Source organism: Battus philenor, unplaced genomic scaffold (genome assembly GCF_028537555.1).
Source record: "Battus philenor isolate CCGP_79_NKW_IND1 unplaced genomic scaffold, ilBatPhil1.0.hap1 SCAF_1, whole genome shotgun sequence".
In the NCBI taxonomy this organism is placed as follows: Eukaryota; Metazoa; Arthropoda; class Insecta; order Lepidoptera; family Papilionidae; genus Battus; species Battus philenor.
In genome coordinates, this window is record NW_027181661.1 from 15,062,005 (window position 1) to 15,088,687 (window position 26,683).

The 26,683-nt window shown below is 35.8% G+C and overlaps 2 long non-coding RNA genes across 2 annotated transcripts; both read right to left on the reverse strand.

Annotated features, from left to right (window-relative positions):
- Nucleotides 1-7,564: 7,564 nt before the first annotated feature.
- On the reverse strand, nucleotides 7,565-11,963 carry LOC137921357 (uncharacterized). Its single transcript, XR_011107477.1, has 4 exons — nucleotides 11,679-11,963; nucleotides 11,399-11,573; nucleotides 9,623-9,714; nucleotides 7,565-7,646 (listed from the first exon to the last, which is right to left on the reverse strand). It is a non-coding gene; the product is annotated as an uncharacterized lncRNA (long non-coding RNA).
- Nucleotides 11,964-13,363: 1,400 nt separating this feature from the next.
- LOC137921362 (uncharacterized) lies at nucleotides 13,364-20,229 on the reverse strand. Its single transcript, XR_011107478.1, has 4 exons — nucleotides 20,192-20,229; nucleotides 18,162-18,260; nucleotides 15,343-15,515; nucleotides 13,364-13,456 (listed from the first exon to the last, which is right to left on the reverse strand). It is a non-coding gene; the product is annotated as an uncharacterized lncRNA (long non-coding RNA).
- Between the last annotated feature and the right edge of the window lie 6,454 nt (nucleotides 20,230-26,683).

Genomic DNA, 26,683 nt, shown 5'->3' on the forward strand with positions numbered 1-26,683 from the left:
CGAAATGAAATACAAGAATTTTTTTTAAAATCCAAATTTTTACTAAAGCAAATCGGACAAACAAAGAAGTGAAAGTATAAATCATTGACTGTCAAATAATGTATGGTACTCTCTGTCCAATAATAAATAGTTTCAAAAATAATAAATAACGTTATGATAATACACAAAAGCAATTTCAAAATACAAATTACTACGTATTAAAATATTTATTGTTAACTGTCTGCCACTGTAGGCTTGGATGGGCGAAGTTATTCTACAGCACTAACTAACAATGCCAAAATTTATAGCCCTGAGGCAATCCAATAGAAAAATACATTAATGTATCATATATTATAATTAACAATCCTGGCAGCGACCCCAATTAATTTTCCGAAAGAGGGCAAGGTGGAATTTCGGCAACCAAAAGAAAGACTTTTTCCCAACAGTCTGGCATCAGTGCAGCGGATGTCCACTTTTTTCCTATTTATTTTTACCAAATATCGTTGCGGTTTTCGGCTCTTAGCGAATAATGAATGTAATTAATATAGGAAAACCAAAAAAAAACTATAAACACAATGGCCTTCAAAACATGCCATTTTTTAATTTGTCTAATTCGATGTGTTTTTCTACTCCGACAACTATTCCTAAGAAGGAGCCGTTACCAACTCCGAAGAAAACGCCGTCGCCTGCTCAGAAGAAGATGTTGACGCCCACTCTGAAGAAGGCGACGACGCTGAAAGCGTTGAGGATGCCGACATAGTGACTGACGCCAAAAAAGACGCCTGCGCAGATTCGGACGTGGACACAGCGACTTCCCGTGGGCCCCACCCAATCCATCTCAACCTTGGTGTCTGTGTTAGATGTATTAGAAGCAAATATAATTTTGAAAGTTTAACAAAACCGTTTTGACGTGGCGTGAATAAAGCTTGGTCAGAAACACAAGTACTAGAAATGAATGTTATCTATCTTAACTGAAATGTTTAAACTGAGTAATATCACTCTCTCGATTTACTGCGTATTAGCTCAATTAATTACTGAAATTGTGACAAAAATCACTTGGAGAAGATTTTAAACTGGATTAAAGATCGGTGAAGTCGCTTGATTTATTAAAGAATTAAATAAAGTCAGAATTCTTCAGATAACTTTACGTATTTATACTTAATTTCATACATACAGAATGATTGTAAATAGAGGACTCTTTAAAAGAGGAAAGCGTAGCTCATTTGACGTCAATTAATGTCTGGTGCAACTGCATACATACACATGGTAGGAAAAAACTGCTTACAAAGGCCATAGAAAATGTAAGAAATTCAATTTACTCTTGACCCTAATATCTGTAGGTTTTCCCTTCCTAAACTAAATTTGATTTTAGTTTCTAACGAATTGGTTTTGGAGATTACATACAATGCAATTACACAAGTGGTCACTGTTATTAATATTTGATCTGTAGTTGTCAATGACGTCTTCCTTACCTGGCGTGTGTGGCAATCTTCGCTTTGTATGCCCCGCCCTTGTTAGAGATTTGGCTGATCGTCGTCCCTTTATATTTTGCTCTTAGCCGGCTCTTGCAGCGAGCGCGCAAGGGGGGGGCGAAGACTACTCCAAGCGCCGGTGCTCCGCAGCTCCCCTGCCTGTGTGCAACGGACGTCCTGAAATGATGATTGTGTACTTGCTTAGTAAGCCGAGTTCGAAGATTGAAGAAGCTGTTTACAAAAATTTAAATAACGACTATCACATAAGCCGTCGTGCCAGACCTTATCGAATGCTTTGGTGACATCGAATAGAACACCGCTCGTGGTCAGAGAACAGGGTTTTGCGAAACCTGCTAAAATGTGTTCCGTGAATCGGTTTGCTTGGTGGATCCAAGAAAGATGAGCGCGGAATCCGAATTGCTCGTCGGGAATGAGACGAAGTTCACGGGGAACCTGCTGAAGGCGCTTGAGTAGTACGCGCCCGTAAAGTTTGCCCAGACTAATAGGGCGGTAAGAAGTGTGAAGGTTGGTGGTTTATTTGGCTTTTTAATTCCTATCACTGTTGCTTCCTTCCAGGTGTTAGGGAAAGTGTAGCTTGTGATAAAGGAATTAAAAATCGAGACAAGGAGGAGTATAAGGTGGGGGGAGCATTTTCAGAACCCTGTTGTAGATGCCGTCAGGGATTTATTTTACAGACCCTTAATTAGGTCAGTGACCTCCTCGGAGATCACTGGGGGGATGTCAGGTCCGAAGGAAGAATGAACCGACAGAAGTCTGACCTTTTTTTCTACCGCGCGCAGATGTCGTGTGTCCACTGGAGTGGTTGAGAGAGTGTATTGTTTCTCCACGCTCTCAGCCAAACATTCAACCTTGTCGATGTCATCGAAGGCAAGGGATTAGTCAGTGTCGCGTAAGAGAGGAGGGGTGGAGGGAACTTTGTCTGCTTTGATACACCGAGCCAGTTGCACTAATTGCCAAAATTAGCGGGGGTGGCCTGTGAGTGCTAATCTACATGCTGAGACTTCTAAATTGGCAAGTGTACAAAGGGTCACTCCGACGCCAAGACCTTTGAATGCTGCCGCTGACAAAACAATGACGCGATTTAAAATTAACCTAGCGACATCTAGCGAAAGCAAACGGAAATAATAAATGTGATGTCAGGTCAATTACGTACGTTATAAATTGTTTTAAAAAGTGTTCCAACAGTGTGAAAAATATTTACCAGATACATTAGATGATCCTCGAACAGGTGATTTATTTGCAACAATCTGCAGAACTTCCATCAGCTGCGCGTCAGTTACTCACTATCAGCTCTCGAACGCTGTGAACATAGAAACGTAACAATTGATAATTTGAACAAAATTTATAATAACTACATTACTGCTTTTGTGCTTTAAGCATTCATTACACATTTTTAAAGTAACATCACGTGCAAGAGCCTTGTTATTGAAATAAATAAGATCTAAGAGACTTTGTAAGTATATCACAATGGATTGAGGTAAAACTCACAAAGTTTATAGATCTCAAAAAATCGAACTTAAATATAATCACGAGACTAATTGGTATTTCTGAATAAAACGACATCAATTTTGTGAACACGAACGTATGAATAGACAGGAATATTTTAATTCAATTACATACAAAACAATATAAGTATTAGTTTTAAACTTAATACATTTAAAAATATTGTTTTAATTCATTCATGAATAATAGAGCTACCGAAACCGCAATACCGCGCCTTAAGAAAAAGCAGTGGGGGGGGATATAGCAGGACGTAAACGCTGCCATCGAGGGGGTAGACAGCGGATACGTCTCAACGGGTGTATCTACGAGTAAGACGCGGTACAGCAGTTTAGGTACAACTGAAAGCCGACCTGATCATAGTCGATTATCTAAATTTCGCTCTAATTGGAAACGCTTGTTTATCTTAAGCGTACAAACAATATGAAAAGTAATTGAAGTACAAATACATTCTTGATACTTAGTAATAAGCCGACTTTAAGATTGAAGGCGTGGCTATTCAAAAATACTAGCGAAATTGCTAGAATCTCGATTGGACGAGCAGCTTGAACCAAGAACATCTTGCTTTTTCAACAACAATGCCAAAATTTATTGCCCTGAGGCAGTCAAATAGAAAAATACATTAATGTATCATATATGATAATTAACAATCCTGGCAGCGACCCCAATTAACCTCCCGGAAAAGGGCAAGGTAGAATTTCGGAGACCAAAAGAAAAACTTTTTCCCAACCGTCTGGCATCAGTGCAGCGGAAGTCCACTTTTTTCCTATTTATTTTTACCAAATATCGTTGCGGTTTTCGGCTCACAGCGAATATTGAAACAAAAAAAGATATAAACACAATGGCCTTCAAAACATATGAGTTTTCAATTTGTCTAATTTGATGTGATTATGTGAGCTTGCATCTTTTATTAAAAGCAATAAAAACAAATTCTTTTTCAGGACCTGGTTAAACCAAAATGACAATCAATAATTTAATTACAAAGAACACATTTGCCTTCAACACATTTACTTGAAATCGATTTTTTTTATTCCTAATCAGTTTAGCTGATGCGTAGTAAAACGATATACATGATACTGAACACTTTTCAAACAATTAAATAATGACATACTAAACTTTTATTCACTCCCGTCTAAATATTGAACTCTTAAGTATGAGTTCAAATGATTTAATGTAATTCATAAGCAGACCTTCTATCTTCGCCGTGAAATAGTTGCGATTTATCTGAAGTACTGCATTTAAGAATTTGTGGGATTTCCTTTGGGAAAACTTTAATTTTCTAAATGTTCTGGCACTTTAATCGGTTCATCATTAATTTCATATTTCTAGAATTAGGGACCAAATTAAAAAAAATCTTAATGCTTTCTTAAAAAAAAATTGTACATAAATTAATATCCCAAGATGGAAACTTACTCCTGGCACGCATCGCCTCTGCTCACAAAAGCCAATAAAACTACGTAAGAAATTCGGTTTACTCTTGGCCCTAATATTTGTAAGTTTTCCCTTGCTTAAACTCAATTCGATTGTAGTTTCTAATGAATTTAACTGTTTTGGCGATTACATACAATGTAATTACACAAGTGGTCACCGTTGTTGATATTTGATCTATAGTTGTCAATGACGTCTTCCTCACCGGGCGTGTGTGACAATCTTCGCTTTGTATGCCCCGCCCTTTCGAGAGATTCTGCTGATCGTCGTCCCTTTATATTTTGCTCCTAGCCGGCTCTTGCAGCGAGCGCGCAAGCGGGATGAAGACTATTCATACAAGCGCCGGTGCACCGCGGGGGAGGCCTGTGTGCAACGGACGTCCTGCAATGATAAGTGTGTACTTGGTTAATAAGCAGACTTCGAAGATTGAAGACGCGGTTTACAAAAATTTAAATAACGACTATCGCATAAGCCGTCGTACCAGACCTTATCGAAAGCTTAGGTGATATCAAACAGAACAGCGCTCGTAGTCAGAGAACGAGGTTTTGCGAAACATGCTAAAATGTGTTCCGTGAATCGGTTTGCTTGGTGGATCCAAGAATGATGAGCGCGGAATCCGAATATATATATATGGAGATATATGTATATGTATATATATATATACATATATATATATATACATATATATATATATATGTATATATATATATATACATATATGCATATATATATATATTAAATGTGGTTGTTGTACTGTAACCGCTCCTATGAATAAACTATGTATATTTTGTTTATAAGCCGACTTCAGAATTGAAGGCACGGCTATACAAAAATATATGCTTATTAAAGACCTGATTGGATGGGCTCGTGGACCTGATCTCACGTCGCTGTAGAAAAATCGCACTGGGACTTATATGAGTCCGAGAGTAATAACTATAGCGCGATACAAATGTACCAGTGGCGCCATCTATCCGCACGCGTCGGAACTTGTAACCCGGAGTAGCGTACGGCGCAATTGCCCGCGATATTTAAAAATGAAACGCGATAAGCAAGAATTAATATTTACGGAATAATACTGAAGTTTATATATGGATTGAAAATAGACTTATCTTTTAAAGTGTAACATTGCAGATTATAAGCAGACAATTACTGTACGTTCTGTACATTATTCAACAACAAAGGAGCTTTAAACCTTTTACACTTGAAACTTATCACAGTGTATTAATAATGAACCGAATCGAATGTATATTTATCAAATAGTCGTTTGTTCAGCCGTCTGTCCATCTTGTTGGGCGGACGTCTTTTGCTACACTCGCCGGTCTCTATTCCAGAACAATAACACCCCAATGTATTATATTAAATAAATTAATAAAAATTGACACAATTCTTCTTTAAATTGGTTATTCACTTATACAATGACAATTATACGTATATTGTGGAGTGGCATCTGAAGACAATTACTTAAATAAACACAAGAAACCTTTTGATATGATTATATATAAAACAATTCATATTGCTTCTTCATCTAAACAAAGAACGGAAGCTGTTACTGATGGGGTCGCCTCGACTGTAAGTATAAGATAGAGCAGTGATCAACAAGTCAACATATATATATGGACCGTTTATTTTGAAAGTGGTGTAAGTCCATTTTCTTTTCTTTAGAGAAAATTAAAGGTGTACATATTTGTTGATTTAAAAATACAGGCAAATTATATGAGGTCTGGCATTGTTTCTATTGTTTTATCAACATTTAATTTGTTTATATAGATTTGTTTTCGGCTAATTAGACTACGATAACATATATTTATGTGCTGTGAATGGACTTACACCACTTTCAAAATTAGACAATTGTAAAAATCGTTTAACTTCAATTTTTAAAAATCAAATATAAAATCATCGAATAAAAAAATATACTTCATTTTAAAATAATTTTCTTTACAAATACGCACAACATCACAAAATTTTATTTTAGACGCTAATTACATTGTCATAATTGCAAGATACTGATAGATACTGATTACAAGAATTTACTTATTCTCTGCATGTGGTATTTCAAAATATGCATGATGCACCGGAGGTATATAGGGTAGTAGCTGCTTCATGTCTTTATATTTTTCGTACGTAATAGGTCTGGCATTTTGGTACAAAGGCTCTAAGGCGATTTTTTCAAATTTTAACGGTCTTCCAGGACGTAGAGATATAAATTGATAATTTTAAATTCTGCGTTCGTCGTCGTTGTTTTATAAAAAATGTTATATTGTGCATTTTTGAGGAACCTCAACATATTTGCAACCAATTTACCTGTTCCCCATTAATATTTTTTATCTGTTTTTTAAAAGCATTTTGGATATTTTGTTTTTTGAAATGAAATTCTCCCATTCTTCTTTAATTTAATTTAATTCTTACCTATATCACTATCTGATGTTAATACAAAGTTAGCCATTTTAACAAAAAATAGAATAACTAACCTGAATTAGCAACACTTGACACGTAATGTCACACGTAATATAAAATAAATGAAAAATAACAAATCACTGATCGGCATTCATCTGCTGCTATGCCACCAACCTCTGTCAATTGCACTTACACCACTTTCATAATCCATGATTATGCAAATTCATTTACCGACCGATTTTAAGTTGTACAAAACATGGGATTTTTTTTTGAGAAATTAAAAACGGACTAGTAACATACAAAAAACTTACATTAAATTAAGCATGATTTACGTGATAGCCAATTTTTCTCAAAAATGGACTTACATCACTTTCAAAATTAACGGTCCAGATATATATATATATATATATATATATAGATATATATATACACACACCAATTATGTAGATTGTTCATAAATACCAGGTTATTATTAAAGCGCCTCATCTCCCTAGCAATAGAACTAAGGATGGCCGCTTAGCAAAAATTTCTCGTTAGGTACGTATATACGAGTATTATTAGGCATCTATCTCCTACAAAGAACTCCGACGCCAAGACCTTTGAATGCTGCCGCTGACCAAACAATACCGCGATTTAAAATTCACCTAGCGACATCTAGCGAAAGCAAACGGAAATAATAACTATGATGTCAACTAAATTACGTACGTTTTAAATTGTTTTAAAAAGTGTTCCAACAGTGTGAAAAATATTTACCAGATACATTAGATGATCCTCGAACAGTTGAATCATTTGCAACAATCTGCAGAACTTCCATCAGCTGCGCGTCAGTTACTCACTATCAGCTCTCGAACGCTGTGAACATAGAAACGTAACAATTGATAATTTGAACATAAATTATAATAACTACATTACTGCTCGAGTGCTTTAAAAACATCACGCGCAAAAGCCTTGTTATGGAAATAAATAAGATCTAAGGATTTTGTAAGTTTATCACAATGGTTTGAAGTAAAGCTCACAAAGTTTATAGATCTCGAAAAATCAAACTTTCATATAATCACGAGGTGAGGCTAATTGGTATTTCAGAATAAAACAACATCACTTCTGTGAACACGAACGTATGAATAAACATGAATATTTTAATTCAATTATATACATTAGAATTTAACTATTAGTTTTAAACTTAATACATTTAGACATATCGTTTTAATTTATTCATGAATAATCCATGTAAGTGGAATTGTTTTACATAGCTACCGAAACGGCAATTCCGCGCCTTAGGTTATAGCAGTAGGGGGAGGGGGATGTAGGAGAACGAAAGTGCCGCCATCGGGGGCTTTGACAGAGGACCGTTCTCAACAGGTGGTCTCAAATGAAAATACAGCTCAATGACAATCAAATAATTTATGGTACTCTCTGTCGAATAATAAATGTTTTCAAAAATTATAAATAACGTAATGATAATATTCGAAAACATTTTCAAAATACGAATTACTATATATTAAAATTAATTATTGTTCACTATCTGCCACTGTACGCTTTGGTTGGGACTTACAATACCGAACTCAAATCTGAATACCAGTGTTTGATATTTGAAATTTCAAATATTGGGATTACCGGTATTATTAATAAAAAAAAATACTAGTTATATTTATACTTACGACAGTTGTTATATTGACTTGTTAAGAAATAATATATGAAATCCAATAAATATTGTTCTGAAATGATTACATATTATTTATTTTGTTATATAGAGAGTAGGAGTAAATATATACAAAAAATGGGCAAGTAAAAAAATCTGTAAAAATTAACATATGAGAGGCTCGTATGGAATTATGTATAAAGAAACAAGAAATATAATCAAATTGAAAATATTTATGAAATAATATTAATAACTTGCGTTTTGTTTATTAAAGCATGCCGCTTCTCGATGGTGCCATGCTCGGCTCGGTATATGGGATAAATGTGCCTGACATAGATTTTAACACAATGAAATTATTCGTATATTCTAAAAAATCATGTAATCAATAAATTTTAAATTTTAATATATTTTTATTACATTGTATATAAATTTAATTTTCATCGACTAGAATAACACCTAAATGCCGGTATTTTTACAAAAATACCGGTTTTTAACAAAGGACAAAACTCGTCCGAGATTCCGGTATCCCGAAATCAGTATTGTAAGCCCTAACTTGGGTGCGCGAAGTTTATTTACAGCACTAACTAACAATGCCTAAATTCGTTGGCCTGATGCATTACAATAGAAAAGAAAACAATAATGTATCATATATTATAATTTACGATCCTGCCAGCGAATTGTATGTGGAATTTCGTGTAACAAAAGAAAAACTTTTTCCCAACAAGTCTGGCATCAGTACAGCGAATGTCCACTTTTTTCCTATTTATTTTTACCAAACATCGTTGTCGTTTTCGGATCTTAGCGATAATAATGAATATAATTAATATAGGGAAACAAAAAAAAAACCTATAAACAAAATGGCCTTCAAAATATTTTAGTTTTAAATTTGTCTAATTCGATGTGTTTTTCTGAGCTTGCATTGGACAGGATTCAAGCCGTAGCGGACGATGACAATGATTTATAATCAGATTCCATTGCCAGCGCTATGTACAAGACGCCGTCGCAAATTCAAAGAAGACGCCGACGACCACTCCGAAGAAGGAGCCGTTGCCAACTCCAAAGAAGACGCCGTCGCCTGCTCAGAAGAAGACGGTGACGCCCACTCTGAAGAAGGCGACGACGCCTAACGACGCCGTTCGTCTCGATGACGGTGTTCGTATAGTTTTAATCATGAGAAGATTTTTCTTACCAGTTCATGCATCGACATACTATAATGTTGTTTCGGCCAAACGCAATGCGGGTTTACTCTTCGCAGGACTGGAAACAACTGCTCGACTCGATCTGAAAAACGTAGATAAATAAGGGAATTTCAGCGTTGCGAAAACTAAATAATAGGTATTCATTAAATTTAACTTTCCGATCGCGTTTTTAAATATTGGCTGGAATTGAAACGGACCCAAATTTAGTTAGGGAAAACCTCAGCATATCTCAGGTTTCAGAGTATACCAATTTTCACACATTTTTAATGGCGTTTAGGCCACAGGCGATGTAACATTGGTGTGCGCATGCCGGGAGAGTAATGTTTCTCCATATCATTTTTAAGAAAAGCTTAGGCGTTTAATTATCACAAATTTAGCAAGTTTGATAAAAAAAATTATAATGAAATCAGTTTATTAAAATTCGACAGACGGTACAATTTTTAAAAATTGATTAACGAAATGAAGTACAAGAATTTTTTAAAACCCAAATTTTCACTAAAGCAAATCGGACAAACAAAGAAGTGAAAGTATAAATTATTGACTGTCAAATAATGTATGGTACTCTCTGTCCAATAACAAATAGTTTTAAAAATAATAAATAGCGTTATGATAATACACAAAAGCAATTTCAAAATACACATTACTACATATTAAAATTATTTATTGTTAACTGTCCGCCTGCCTAACTGAAGGCTTGGATGGGCGAAGTTATTCTACAGCACTAACTAACAATGCCAAAATTTATAGCCCTGAGGCAATCCAAAAGAAATATACATTAATGTATCATATATTATAATTAACAATCCTGGCATCAGTGCAGCGGATGTCCACGTTTTTCCTATTTATTTTTACCAAATATCGTTGCGGTTTTCGGCTCTTAGCGAATAATGAATGTAATTAATATAGGAAAACAAAAAAAAACTATAAACACAATGACAACTATTCCTTAGAAGGAGCCGTTGCTAACTCCGAAGAAAACGCCGTCGCCTGCTCAGAAGAAGATGTTGACGCCCACTCTGAAGAAGGCGACGACGCTGAAAGCGTTGAGGATGCCGACATATTGACTGACGCCAAAAAAGACGCCTGCGCAGATTTGGACGTAGACACAGCAACTTCCCAAGGGCCCCACCCAATCCATCTCAACCTTGTCTGTGTTAGATGTATTAGAAGCAAATATAATTTTGAAAGTTTAACAAAACCGTTTTGACGTGGCGTGAATAAAGCTTGGTCAGAAACACAAGTGCTAGAAATGAATGTTATCTATCTTAACTGAACTGTTTAAACTGAGTAATATCACTCGATTTACTGCGTATTAGCTCAATTAATTACTGAAATTGTGACAAAAATCACTTGGAGGAATTTTTAAACTGGATTAAAGATCGGTGAAGTCGCTTGATTTATTAAAAAATTAAATAAAGTCAGAATTCTTCAGATAATTTTACGTATTTATACTTAATTTCATACATACAGAATGATTGTAAATAGAGGACTCTTTAAAAGAGGAAAGCGTAGCTCATTTGTCGTCAATTAATGTCTGGTGCAACTGCATACATACACATGGTAGGAAAAAACTGGTCACAAAAGCCATAGAAAATGTAAGAAATTCAATTTACTCTTGACCCTAATAGCTGTAGGTTTTCCCTTCTTAAACTAAATTTAATTTTAGTTTGTAACGAATTGGTTTTGGAGATTACATACGATACAATTACCCAAGTGGTCACTGTTATTAATATTTGATCTGTAGTTGTCAATGACGTCTTCCTTACCTGGCGTGTGTGGCAATCTTCGCTTTGTATGCCCCGCCCTTTTGAGAGATTCTGCTGCTTGTCGTCCCTTTATATTTTGCTCTTAGCCGGCTCTTGCAGCGAGCGCGCAAGGGGGGCGAAGACTACTCCAAGCGCCGGTGCTCCGCAGCTCCCCTGCCTGTGTGCAACGGACGTCCTGTAATGATGATTGCGTACTTGCTTAGTAAGCCGAGTTCGAAGATTGAAGAAGCGGTTTACAAAAATTTAAATAACGACTATCACATAAGCCGTCGTGCCAGACCTTATCGAATGCTTTGGTAATATCAAATATTCTTATCTCCGTAACCTCTTCCACTTCTCCCGGGCCCAGGACAAACCTTGTCGTACGAACGTAAGGACGTCACTGGCCATCCCCACCCATCACTCTGATTTCTTTTCCTATTCCTTCACTGTCCATGCCGCAAGATTATGGAACGCTCTCCCCTACGAAGTACGTGATTGTCCATCATTACCTGTATTTAAAAAGCGAGTCAAAGAGCACTATTTATCGCTAGTTGTCTAGTATATATAATATTTTTAGTTATATATGTATTTATGCTTATATTATGTATATATATTATTTATTTTGCTTATTTATGTAAGTATATAATATATAAGTATACATTTATGTTCATGATAAGTATGTAATTATGGTCAAAAGTCGTATCTATTGTAAATATTTCAATTTAATTATTGTGCACGTTGTGTCTGCCTTACTTTTTATGAATCTCCTTCCGTAGGCCTACTGGAAGAAATTTCTGGTTAGAAATAAGTAGTGCCTGTTGTGTCAGTTACATTTGTATTGTTACTTTAGTGTTTTTATTGTGTACAATAAACTGTTAAATAAAAATAAATAAAAATAGAACAGCGCTCGTGGTCAGAGAACGGGATTTTGCTAAACCTGCTAAAAAGTGTTCCGTGAATCGGTTTGCTTGGTGGACACAAGAATGATGAGCGCGGAATACGAATTGATCGTCGGGAATGAGACGAAGTTCGCGGAAAAGAAGTACGCGCTCGTAAAGTTTGCCCAGACTAATAGGGCGGTAAGAAGTGTGAAGGTTGGTGGTTTATTTGGCTTTTAAATTCCTATCAATGTTGCTTCCTTCCTGGTGTTAGGGAAAGTGTAGCTTGTGATAAAGAAATTAAAAATCGAGACAAGGAGGAGTATAAGGTGGGGGGAGAATTTTCAGAACCCTGTTGGAGAAGCCGTCAGGGATTTATTTTTCAGACCCTTAATTAGGTCGGTGACCTCCACGGAGATCACTGGGGGGATGTCTGGTCCGAAGGGAGAATGAACCGACCGGAGTCGGACCTCTTTTTCTACCGCGCGCAGATGTCATGTGTCCACTGGAGTGTTTGTTTCTCTGAGTGATTCTCCATGCTGTCAGCCAAACATTCAACCTTGTCGCGTAAGAGGAGAGGGGTAGGGGGAACTTTGTCTGCTTTCATACACCGAGCCAGTTGCCACAAGGCAACTTTGGAAGGCTCGAGGTCGCTAGGCAGCGCATCCCACTTTTTGTTTCTACGTTCGCCAGCTGTTCTTTGACCAACTTATGTAAGTTGCGGCGACGGAGTTTGTTTTCGTCGGTCCTGTATCTATCATAGAGTCTCAGTGCCTTATTCTTTCTTCTAATAAGATGTCGAAGTCGCCTGCAATAAAAAAATTGACTTAGAGATGTAAGTGTAATAAGATGCGCGGGGAGGACTGTTTTATCGGGGGAAGAAGTAGGCTGAGACCAAAATAAGCGGGGGGTGGCCTGTGAATGCTAATCTACATGCTGAGACTTCTAAGTTGGCATGTGTACTCACTGAAAAACAATAACGCGATTTAAAATTACCCTAGCGACACCTAGCGAATGCAAACGGAAATAATAACCATGATGTCAGCTCAATTACGTACGTTTTAAATTGTTTTAAAAAGTGTTCCAACAGTGTATTTACCAGAAACTTTAGATGATCCTCGAACAGGTGATTTATTTGCAACAATCTGCAGAACTTCCATCAGCTGCGCGTCAGTTTCTCACTATCAGCTCTCGAACGCTGTGAACATAGAAACGTAACAATTAATAATTTGAACAAAATTTATAATAACTACATTACTGCTATTGTTCTTTAAGCATTCATTAAACTTTAAAAAAACAAAAAATATCACGCCCAAGAGCCTTGTTATGGAAATAAATAAGATCTAAGGAACTTTGTAAGTTTATCACAATGGATTGAGGTAAAACTCACAAAGTTTATAGATTTAAAAAAATCGAACTTAAATATAATCACGAGACTAATTGGTATTTCTGAATAAAACAACATCAATTCTGTGAACACGAACGTATGAATAGACAGGAACATTTTAATTCAATTACATACAAAACAATATAAGTATTAGTTTTAAACTTAATACATTTAAAAATATCGTTTTAATTCATTCATGAATAATAGAGCTACCGAAACCGCAATACCGCGCTTTAAGAAAAAGCAGTAGGGAGGGGGGGATATAGCAGAACGTAAACGCTGCCATCGAGGGGGTAGACAGCAGATGTACCTAAACTGCTGTACCGCGTCTTAGATACACCCGTTGAGACGTCTCAACGGGTGTATCTAAGACGCGGTACAGCAGTTTAGGTACAACTGAAAGCCGACCTGATCATAGTCGATTATCTAAATTTCGCTCTAATTGGAAAAGCTTGTTTATCTTAAGCGTACAAACAATATGAAAAGTAGTTGAAGTACAAATACATTCTTGATACTTCGTAATAAGCCGACTTTAAGATTGAAGGTGTGGCTATTCAAAAATACTAGCGAAATTACTAGACTCTCGATTAGACGAACAGCTTGAACCAAGAACATCTTGCTTTTTCAACAACAATGCCAAAATTTATTGCCCTGAGGCAGTCAAATAGAAAAATACATTAATGTATCATATATGATAATTAAAAATCCTGGCAGCGACCCCAATTAACATCCCAAAAGAGAGCAAGGAAGAATTTCGGAGACCAAAAGAAAAACTTTTTCCCAACCGTCTGGCATCAGTGCAGCGGAAGTCCACTTTTTTCCTATTTATTTTTACCAAATATCGTTGCGGTTTTCGGCTCACAGCGAATATTGAAACAAAAAAAGATATAAACGCAATGGCCTTCAAAACATACGAGTTTTCAATTTGTCTAATTTGATGTGATTATGTGAGCTTGCATCTTTTATTAAAAGCAATAAAAACAAATTCTTTTTCAGGACCTGGTTAAAGCAAAATGACAATCAATAATTTAATTACAAAGAACACATTTGCCTTCAACACATTTACTTGAAATCGATTTTTTTAACCAATATAAATCAGTTCAGCTGATGCGTAGTAAAACGATATACATGATACTGAGCACTTTTCAAACAATAAAATAATGAAATACTAAACTCTTGTTCACTCCCGTCTAAATATTGCACTCTTAAGTATGAGTTCAAATGACTTAATGAAATTCATAAGCAGACCTTCTATCTTCGCCGTGAAATAGTTGCGATTTATCAGAAGTACTGCATTTAAGAATTTGTGGGATTTCCTTTGGGAAAACTTAAATTTTCTAAATGTTCTGGCATTTTAATCGGTTCATCATTAATTCCATATTTCTAGAATTAGGGACCAAATTAAAAAAAATCTTAATGTATTCTTAAAAAAAAATTGTACATAAATTAATATCCCAAGATCGAAACTTACTTCTGGCATGCGCACACGCATCGCCTCTGCTCACAAAAGCCAAGGAAACTGTAAGAAATTCGGTTTACTCTTGGCCCTAATATTTGTAAGTTTTCCCTTGCTTAAACTCAATTCAATTGTAGATTCTAATGAATTTAACTGTTTTGGCGATTACATACAATGTAATTACACAAGTGGTCACTGTTATTGATATTTGATCTATAGTTGTCAATGACGTCTTCCTCACCGGGCGTGTGTGACAATCTTCGCTTTGTATGCCCCGCCCTTTCGAGAGATTCTGCTGCTCGTCGTCCCTTTATATTTTGCTCTTAGCCGGCTCTTGCAGCGAGCGCACAAGCAGGGTGAAGACTACTCCAAGCGCCGGTGCACCGGGGGGAAGGCCTGTGTGCAACGAACGTCCTGAAATGATGATTGTGTACTTGGTTAGTAAGCTGACTTCAACGATTGAAGGCGCGGCTTTACATAAAATTTTAATAACGACGATTACACGCACACTTTTCTGTGCTAACGCTTTAAAACATTACGCTAATAACACTGCGTTATATATATATATACACACATATATATACATAACGCAGTGTTATTGTATATAAATGTATATATATATATATATATATATATATATATATATAATCATGTGATTACACTGTAACCTCTCCTATGAATAAACTATGTATATTTTGTTTATAAGCCGACTTCAGAATTGAAGGCGCGGCTATACAAAAATATATGCTTATTAAAGACCTGATTGGATATGGGCTCGTGGACCTGATCTCACGTCGCTGTAGAAAAATAGCACTGGGACTTATATGAGTCCGACAGTAACAACTATAGCGCGATACAAATGTACCCGTGGCGCCATCTATCCGCACGCGTCGGAACTTGTAACCCGGAGTAGCGTACGGCGCAATTGCCCGCGATATTTAAAAATGAAACGCGATAAGCAATAGTTAATATTTACGGATTGATGCTTTAGTTAATATATAGATTGGAAATAGGCTTATCTTTAAAAGTGTAACATTACAGATTATAAGCAAACAATTACTGTACGTTCTGTACATTATTCAACAACGAAGGAGCTTTAAACCTTTTACACTTGAAACTTATCACAGTGTATTAATAATGAACCGAATCGAATGTATATTTATCAAAAATAGTCGTTTGTTCAGCCGTCTGTCCATCTTGTTGGGCGGAAGTCTTTCGCTACACTCGCCGGTCTCCATTCCAGAACAATAACACCCCAATTTATTATATTAAATAAATTAATAAAAATTGACACAATTCTTCTTTAAATTGGTTATTCATTTATACAATGACAATTATACGTATATTGTGAAATGGCATCTGAAGACAATTACTTAAATAAACACAAGAAACCTTTTGATATGATTATATATAAAACAATTCATATTGCTTCTTCATCTAAACAAAGAACGGAAGCTGTTACTGATGGGGTCGCCTCGACTGTAAGTATAAGATAGAGGAGTGTTCAACAAGTCAACATATAAATATGGACCATTTATTTTGAAAGTGGTGTAAGTCCATTTTCTTTTCTTTCGAGAAAATTAAAAGTGTATATATTTGTTGATTTAAAAATACATGCAAATTACATGAGGTCTGGCATTGTTTCTATTGTTTTTTCAACATTTAATTTGTTTATATAGATTTGTTTTCGGCTAATTAGACTACGATAACATATATTTATGTGCTGTAAATGGACTTACACCACTTTCAAAATTAGACAATTGTAAAAATCGTTTAATTTCAATTTTTAAAAATCAAACATAAAATCATCAAATAAAAAATATACTTCATTTTAAAATAATTTTCTTTACAAATACGCACAACATCACAAAATTTTATTTTAGACGCTAATTACATTGTCATAATTGCAAGATACTGATAGATACTGATTACAAGAATTTACTTATTCTCTGCATGTGGTATTTCAAAATATGCATGATGCACCGGAGGTATATAGGGTAGTAGCTGCTTCATGTCTTTATATTTTTCGTACGTAATAGGTCTGGCATTTTGGTACAAAGGCTCTAGGGCGATTTTTTCAAATTTTAACGGTCTTCCAGGACGTAGAGGTAATAAATTGATAATTTTAAACTCTGCGTTCGTCGTCGTTGTTTTATAAAAAATGTTATATTGTGCATTTTTGAGGAACCTCAACATATTTGCAACCAATTTACCTGTTCCCCATTAATATTTTTTTATCTGTTTTTTAAAAGAATTTTGGATATTTTGTTTTTTGAAATGAAATTCTCCCATTCTTCTTTAATTTAATTTAATTCTTACCTATATCACTATCTGATGTTAATACAAAGTTAGCCATTTTAACAAAAAATAGAATAACTAACCTGAATTAGCAACACTTGACACGTAATGTCACACGTAATATAAAATAAATGAAAAATAACAAATCACTGATCGGCATTCATCTGCTGCTATGCCACCAACCTCTGTCAATTGCACTTACACCACTTTCATAATCCATGATTATGCAAATTCATTTACCGACCGATTTTAAGTTGTACAAAACATGGGATTTTTTTTTGAGAAATTAAAAACGGACTAGTAACATACAAAAAACTTACATTAAATTAAGCATGATTTACGTGATAGCCAATTTTTCTCAAAAATGGACTTACATCACTTTCAAAATTAACGGTCCAGATATATATATATATATATATATATATAGATATATATATACACACACCAATTATGTAGATTGTTCATAAATACCAGGTTATTATTAAAGCGCCTCATCTCCCTAGCAATAGAACTAAGGATGGCCGCTTAGCAAAAATTTCTCGTTAGGTACGTATATACGAGTATTATTAGGCATCTATCTCCTACAAAGAACTCCGACGCCAAGACCTTTGAATGCTGCCGCTGACCAAACAATACCGCGATTTAAAATTCACCTAGCGACATCTAGCGAAAGCAAACGGAAATAATAACTATGATGTCAACTAAATTACGTACGTTTTAAATTGTTTTAAAAAGTGTTCCAACAGTGTGAAAAATATTTACCAGATACATTAGATGATCCTCGAACAGTTGAATCATTTGCAACAATCTGCAGAACTTCCATCAGCTGCGCGTCAGTTACTCACTATCAGCTCTCGAACGCTGTGAACATAGAAACGTAACAATTGATAATTTGAACATAAATTATAATAACTACATTACTGCTCGAGTGCTTTAAAAACATCACGCGCAAAAGCCTTGTTATGGAAATAAATAAGATCTAAGGATTTTGTAAGTTTATCACAATGGTTTGAAGTAAAGCTCACAAAGTTTATAGATCTCGAAAAATCAAACTTTCATATAATCACGAGGTGAGGCTAATTGGTATTTCAGAATAAAACAACATCACTTCTGTGAACACGAACGTATGAATAAACATGAATATTTTAATTCAATTATATACATTAGAATTTAACTATTAGTTTTAAACTTAATACATTTAGACATATCGTTTTAATTTATTCATGAATAATCCACTTACATGATTGTTTTACATAGCTACCGAAACTGCAATTCCGCGCCTTAGGATAAAGCAGTAGGGGGAGGGAGATGTAGGAGAACGGAAGTGCCGCCATCGGGGGCGTTGACAGCGGACCGGTCAAATAATTTATGGTACCCTCTGTCGAATAATAAATGTTTTCAAAAATTATAAATAACGTAATGATAATATTCGAAAACATTTTCAAAATACGAATTACTATATATTAAATTTAATTATTGTTCACTATCTGCCACTGTACGCTTAGGTTGGGACTTACAATACCGAACTCAAATCTGAATACCAGTGTTTGATATTTGAAATTTCAAATATTGGGATTACCGGTATTATTAATAAAAAAAAATACTAGTTATATTTATACTTACGACAGTTGTTATATTGACTTGTTAAGAAATATTATATGAAATCCAATAAATATTGTTCTGAAATGATTACATATTATTTATTTTATTATATAGAGAGTAGGAGTAAATATATACAAAACTTGTGCAAGTAAAAAAATCTGTAAAAATTTACATATGAGAGGCTCGTATGGAATTATGTATAAAGAAACAAGAAATATAATCAAATTGAAAATATTTATGAAATAATATTAATAACTTGCGTTTTGTTTATTAAAGCATGCCGCTTCTCGATGGTGCCATGCTCGGCTCGGTATATGGGATAAATGTGCCTGACATAGATTTTAACACAATGAAATTATTCGTATATTCTAAAAAATCATGTAATCAATAAATTTTAAATTTTAATATATTTTTATTACATTGTATATAAATTTTTATTGACTAGAATAATACCTAAATGCCGGCATTTTTACGAAAATACCGGCTTGTAATAAAGGACAAAAATCGTCCGGGATTGCGGAATCCCGAATACCGTATTGTAAGCCCTAACTTGGGTGCGCGAAGTTTATTTACAGCACTAACTAACAAGGCCTAAATTCGTTGGCCTGATGCATTCCAATAGAAAAGAAAACAAAAATGTATCATATTTTATAATTTACAATCCTGCCAACAATTTGTATGTGGAATTTCGTGTAACAAAAGAAAAACTTTTTCCCGACAAGTCTGCCATCAGTGCAGCGAATGTCAACTTTTTTTTATTTATTTTTACCTAATATCGTTGTCGTTTTCGGATCTTAGCGAATAATGAATATAATTAATATAATTAATATTGGAAAACAAAAAAAAACCTACAAACAAAATGGTCTTCAAAATATTTCATTTTTAAATTTTTCTAATTCGAAGTGTTTTTCTGAGCTTGCATTGGACAGGATTCAAGCCGTAGCGGACGATGACAATGATTTATAATCAGACGCCATTGCCAGCGCATGTACAAGACGCCGTCGCAAATCCAAAGAAGATGCCGACGACCACTCCGAAGAAGGAGCCGTTGCCAACTCCGAAGAAGACGCCGTCACCTGCTCAGAAGAAGACGATGACGCCCACTCTGAAGAAGGCGACGACGCCTAACGACGCCGTTCGACTCGATGACCGTGTTCGTATAGTTTTAATCATGAGAAGATTTTTCTTACCAGTTCATGCATCGACATACTATAATGTTGTTTCGGCCAAACGCAATGCGGGTTTACTCTTCGCAGGACTGGAAACTCAACTGCTCGACTCGATCTGAAAAACGTAGATAAATAAGGAAATTTCAGCGTTGCGAAAACTAAATAACAGGTATTCATTAAATTTAATATTCCGATCGCGTTTTTAAATATTGGCTGGAATTGAAACGAACCCAAATTTAGTTAGGGAAAACCTCAGCATATCTCAGGTCTCAGAGTATACCAATTTTCACACATTTTTAATCGCGTTTAGGCCACAGGCGATGTAACATTGGTGTGCGCATGCCGGGAGAGTAATCACAAATTTAGCAAGTTTGATAAAAAAAAATTAAAATGGAATCAGTTTATTAAAATTCGACAGACGGTACAATTTTTAAAAATTGATTAACGAAATGAAATACAAGAATTTTTTTAAAACCCAAATTTTTACTAAAGAAAATCGGACAAACAAAGAAGTGAAAGTATAAATCATTGACTGTCAAATAATGTATGGTACTCTCTGTCCAATAATAAATAGTTTCAAAAATAATAAATAGCGTTATGATAATACACAAAAGCAATTTCAAAATACAGATAACTATAGATAACTGTCAACCTGCCTAACTGAAGGCTTAAATGGGCGAAGTTATTCTACAGCACTAACAAACAATGCCAAAATTTATAGCCCTGAGGCAATTTAATAGAAAAATACATTAATGTATCATATATTATAATTAACAATCCTGGCAGCGACCCCAATTAATTTTCCGAAAGAGGGCAAGGTGGAATTTCGGTAACCAACAGAAAGACTTTTTCCCAACAGTCTGGCATCAGTGCAGCGGATGTCCGCTTTTTTCCTATTTATTTTTACCAAATATCGTTGCGGTTTTCGGCTCTTAGCGAATAATGAATGTAATTAATATAGGAAAACAAAAAAAAACTATAAAAACAATGGCCTTCAAACCATGCCATTTTTTAATTTGTCTAATTCGATGTGTTTTTCTACTCTGACAACTATTCCTAAGAAGGAGCCGTTGCTAACTCCGAAGAAAACGCCGTCGCCTGCTCAGAAGAAGATGTTGACGCCCACTCTGAAGAAGGCGACGACACTGAAAGCGTTGAGGATGCCGACATCGTGACTGACGCCAAAAAAGACGCCTGCGCAGATTCGGACGTGGACACAGCGACTTCCCGTGGGCCCCACCCAATCCATCTCAACCTTGGTGTCTGTGTTGGATGTATTAGAAGCAACTATAATTTTGAAAGTTTAACAAAACCGTTTTGACGTGGCGTGAATAAAGCTTGGTCAGAAACACAAGTACTAGAAATGAATGTTTTAAATGAGTAATATCACTCGATTTAATGCGTATTAACTTAATTAATTACGGAACTTGTGAAAAATTCACGTGGAGGAAATTTTAAACTGGATTAAGCATCGGTGGAGTCGCTTGATTTATTAACGAATTAAATAAAGTCAGAATTCTTCAGATAATTATACGTATTTATACTTAATTTCATACATACAGAATGATTGTAAATAGAGGACTCTTTAAAAGAGGAAAGCGTAGCTCATTTGACGTCAATTAATGTCTGGTACAACTGCATACATACACATGGTAGGAAAAAACTGGTCACAAAAGCCATAGAAAATGTAAGAAATTCAATTTACTCTTGACCCTAATATCTGTAGGTTTTCCCTTCCTAAACTAAATTTGATTTTAGTTTCTAACGAATTGGTTTTGGAGATTACAGACGATGCAATTACCCAAGTGGTCACTGTTATTAATATTTGATCTGTAGTTGTCAATGACGTCTTCCTTACCTGGCGTGTGTGGCAATCTTCGCTTTGTATGCCCCGCCCTTTTGAGAGATTCTGCTGCTTGTCGTCCCTTTATATTTTACTCTTAGCCGGCTCTTGCAGCGAGCGCACAAGGGGGGGCGAAGACTACTCCAAGCGCCGGTGCTCCGCAGCTCCCCTGCCTGTGTGCACCGGACGTCCTGAAATTATGTTTGTGTACTTGCTTAGTAAGCCGAGTTCGAAGATTGAAGAAGCGGTTTACAAAAATTTAAATAACGACTATCACATAAGCCGTCGTGCCAGACCTTATCGAATGCTTTGGTAATATCAAATAGAACAGCGCTCGTGGTCAGAGAACGGGGTTTTGCTAAACCTGCTAAAAAGTGTTCCGTGAATCGGTTTGCTTGGTGGACACAAGAATGATGAGCGCGGAATCCGAATTAATCGTCGGGAATGAGACGAAGTTCGCGGGAAAGAAGTACGCGCTCGTAAAGTTTGCCCAGACTAATAGGGCGGTAAGAAGTGTGAAGGTTGGTGGTTTATTTGGCTTTTTAATTCCGATCAATGTTGCTTCCTTCCTGGTGTTAGGGAAAGTGTAGCTTGTGATAAAGGAATTAAAAATCGAGACAAGAAGGAGTATAAGGTGGGGGGAGATTTTTCAGAACCCTGTTGGAGATGCAGTCAGGGATTTATTTTTCAGACCCTTAATTAGGTCAGTGACCTCCACGGAGATCACTGGGGGGATGTCTAGTCCGAAGGGAGAATGAACCGACCGGAGTCGGACCTCTTTTTCTACCGCGCGCAGATGTCATGTGTCCACTGGAGTGTTTGTTTCTCTGAGTGATTCTCCATGCTGTTAGCCAAACATTCAACCTTGTCGCGTAAGAGGGGAGGGGTAGGGGGAACTTTGTCTGCTTTGATACACCGAGCCAGTTGCCACAAGGCAACTTTGGAAGGCTCGAGGTCGCTAAGCAGGCATCCCACTTTTTGTTTCTACGTTCGCCAGCTGTTCTTTGACCAACTTATGTAAGTTGCGGAGACGGAGTTTGTTTTCGTCGGTCCTGTATCTATCATAGAGTCTCAGCGCCTTATTCTTTGTTCTAATAAGATGTCGAAGTCGCCTGCAATAAACAAAACGGACTTAGAGATGTAAGCGTAATAAGATGCGCGGGGAGGACTGTTTTATGGGGGAGAAGTAGGCTGAGACCAAAATAAGCGAGGGGTCTCTTGTGAATGCTAATCTACATGCTGAGACTTCTAAGTTGGCAAGTGTACAAAGGGTCACTCCGACGTCAAGACCTTTGAATGCTGTCACTGACAAAACAATAACGCGATTTAAAATTACCCTAGCGACACCTAGCGAATGCAAACGGAAATAATAACCATGATGTCAGCTCAATTACGTACGTTTTAAATTGTTTTAAAAAGTGTTCCAACAGTGTATTTACCAGAAACTTTAGATGATCCTCGAACAGGTGATTCATTTGCAACAATCTGCAGAACTTCCATCAGCTGCATGTCAGTTATTCACTATCAGCTCTCGAACGCTGTGAACATGGAAACGTAACAATTGATAATTTGAGCATAATTTATAACAACTACATTACTGCTTTTGTGCTTTAAGCATTCATTAAACTTTTAAAAAACAAAAAACATCACGCGCAGAGCCTTGTTATGGAAATTAATAGGATCTAAGGAACTTTGTAAGTTTATCACAATGGATTGAGGTAAAACTCACAAAGTTTATAGATCTCGAAAAATCGAACTTAAATATAATACTGAGATTTATTGGTATTTCCCAATAAACCATTCATTCTGTGAACACGAACGTATGAATAGACAGTTCAATTACATATAAAACAATTTAAGTATTAGTTTTAAACTTAATACATTTAAAAATACCGTTTTAATAGTTTTAATTCATTCATGAATAATTCACTGAAATGTGTGTTTTACAGAGCTACCGAAACCGCAATACCGCGCCTTAGGAAAAAGCAGTAGGGAGGGGGGGATATAGCAGAACGTAAACGCTGCCATCGAGGGGGTAGACATAGGTACAACTGAAAGCCGACCTGATCGTAGTCGATTATCTAAATTTCGCTGTAGTTGGAAACGCTTGTTTATCTTAAGCTTACAAACAATCTTGATACTTAGTAATAAGCCGATTTTAAGATTAAAGGCGTGGTTGTTCAAAAATACTAGCGAAATTACTATTTCCGAGATTGGACGAGCAGCTTGAACCAAGACCATCTTGCTTTTTCAATAACAATGCCAAAATTTATTGCCCTGAGGCAGTCAAATAGAAAAAATACGTTAATATATAATATATTATAATTAACAATCCAGGCAGCGACCCCAATTAACATCCCAGAAGAGAGCAAGGTAGAATTTCGGAGACCAAAAGAAAAACTTATTCCCAACCGTCTGGCATCAGTGCAGCGGAAGTCCACTTTTTTCCTATTTATTTTTACCAAATATCGTTGCGGTTTTCGGCTCACAGCGAATATTGAGACAAAAAAAGACATAAACACAATGGCCTTCAAAACATACGAGTTTTCAATTTGTCTAATTTGATGTGATTATGTGAGCTTGCATCTTTTATTAAAAGCAATAAAAACAAATTCTTTTTCAGGACCTGGTTAAACCAAAATGACAATCAATAATTTAATTACATCGAACACATTTGCCTTCAACACATTTACTTAAAATCGATTTTTTTTATTCCTAATCAGTTTAGCTGATGCGTAGTAAAACGATATACATGATACTGAGCACTTTTCAAACAATTAAATAATGAAATACTAAACTCTTATTCACTCCCGTCTAAATATTGCACTCTTAAGTATGAGTTCAAATGACTTAATGAAATTCATAAGCAGACCTTCTATCTTCGCCGTGAAATAGTTGCGATTTATCAGAAGTACTGCGTTTAAGAATTTGTGGGATTTCCTTTGGGAAAACTTAAATTTTCTAAATGTTCTGGCACTTTAATCGGTTCATCATTAATTTCTATATTTCTAGAATTAGGGACCAAATTAAAAAAAATCTTAATGCTTTCTTAAAAAAAAATTGTACATAAATTAATATCCCAAGATCGAAACTTACTTCTGGCATACGCACACGCATCGCCTCTGCTCACAAAAGCCAAGGAAAATGTAGGAAATTCGGTTTACTCTTGGCCCTAATATCTATAGGTTTTCTCTTGCCTAATCTCAATTCAATTATAGTTTATAACGAATTGGACTGTTTTGGCGATTACATACAATGCAATTACACAAGTGGTCTCTGTTATTGATATTTGATCTATAGTTGTCAATGACGTCTTCCTCACCGGGAGTGTGTGACTTTGCTCTTAGCCGGCTCTTGCAGCGAGCGCGCAAGCGGGGTGAAGACTATTCATACAAGCGCCGGTGCACCGCGGGGGAGGCCTGTGTGCAACGGACATCCTGAAATGATAAGTGTGTACTTGCTTAGTAAGCCGACTTCGAAGATTGAAGACGCGGTTTACAAAAATTTAAATAACGACTATCGCATAAGCCGTCATACCAGACCTTATCGAAAGCTTTGGTGATATCAAACAGAACAGCGCTCGTAGTCAGAGAACGAGGTTTTGCGAAACCTGCTAAAATGTGTTCCGTGAATCGGTTTGCTTAGTGGATCCAAGAATGATGAGCGCGGAATCCGAATTGCTCGTCGGAAATGAGACGAAGTTCGCGGGAAACCTGCCTCAGGCGCTTGAGTAGTACGCACTCGTAAAGTTTGCCCAGACTAATAGGATATATATGTATATATATACATATGGATATATATGTATATATATATATACATATGGATATATATATGGATATTTATGTATATATATATACATATATATATTAAATGTGGTTGTTGTACTGTAACCCCTCCTATGAATAAACTATGTATATTTTGTTTATAAGCCGACTTCAGAATTGAAGGCGCGGCTATACAAAAATATATGCTTATTAAAGACCTGATTGGATATGGGCTCGTGGACCTGATCTCACGTCGCTGTAGAAAAATCGCACTGGGACTTATATGAGTCCGAGAGTAACAACTATACCGCGATACAAATGTACCCGTGGCGCTATCTATCCGCACGCGTCTGAACTTGTAACTCAGAGTAGCGTACGGCGCACTTGCCCGCGATATTCAAAAATGAAACGCGATAAGCAAGAAATAATATTAAAGGAATAATACTGAAGTTTACATATGGATTGAAAATAGACTTATCTTTAAAAGTGTAACATTACAGATTATAAGCAGACATTTACTTTAAGTTCTGTCCATTATTCAACAACAAAGGAGCTTTAAACCTTATACACTGGAAACTTATCACAGTGTATTAATAATGAACCGAATCGAATGTATATTTATCAAAAATAGTCGTTTGTTCAGCCGTCTGTCCATCTTGTTGGGCGGACGTCTTTCGCTACACTCGCCGGTCTCTATTCCAAAAAAATTAATAAAAATTGACACAATTCTTCTTTAAATTGGTTATTTACTTATACAATGACAATTATACGTATATTGTGGAATGGCATCTGAAGACAATTACTTAAATAAACACAAGAAATCTTTTGATATGATTATATATAAAACAATTCATATTGCTTCTTCATCATTCATAAACAAAGAACGGAAGCTGTTACTGATGGGTT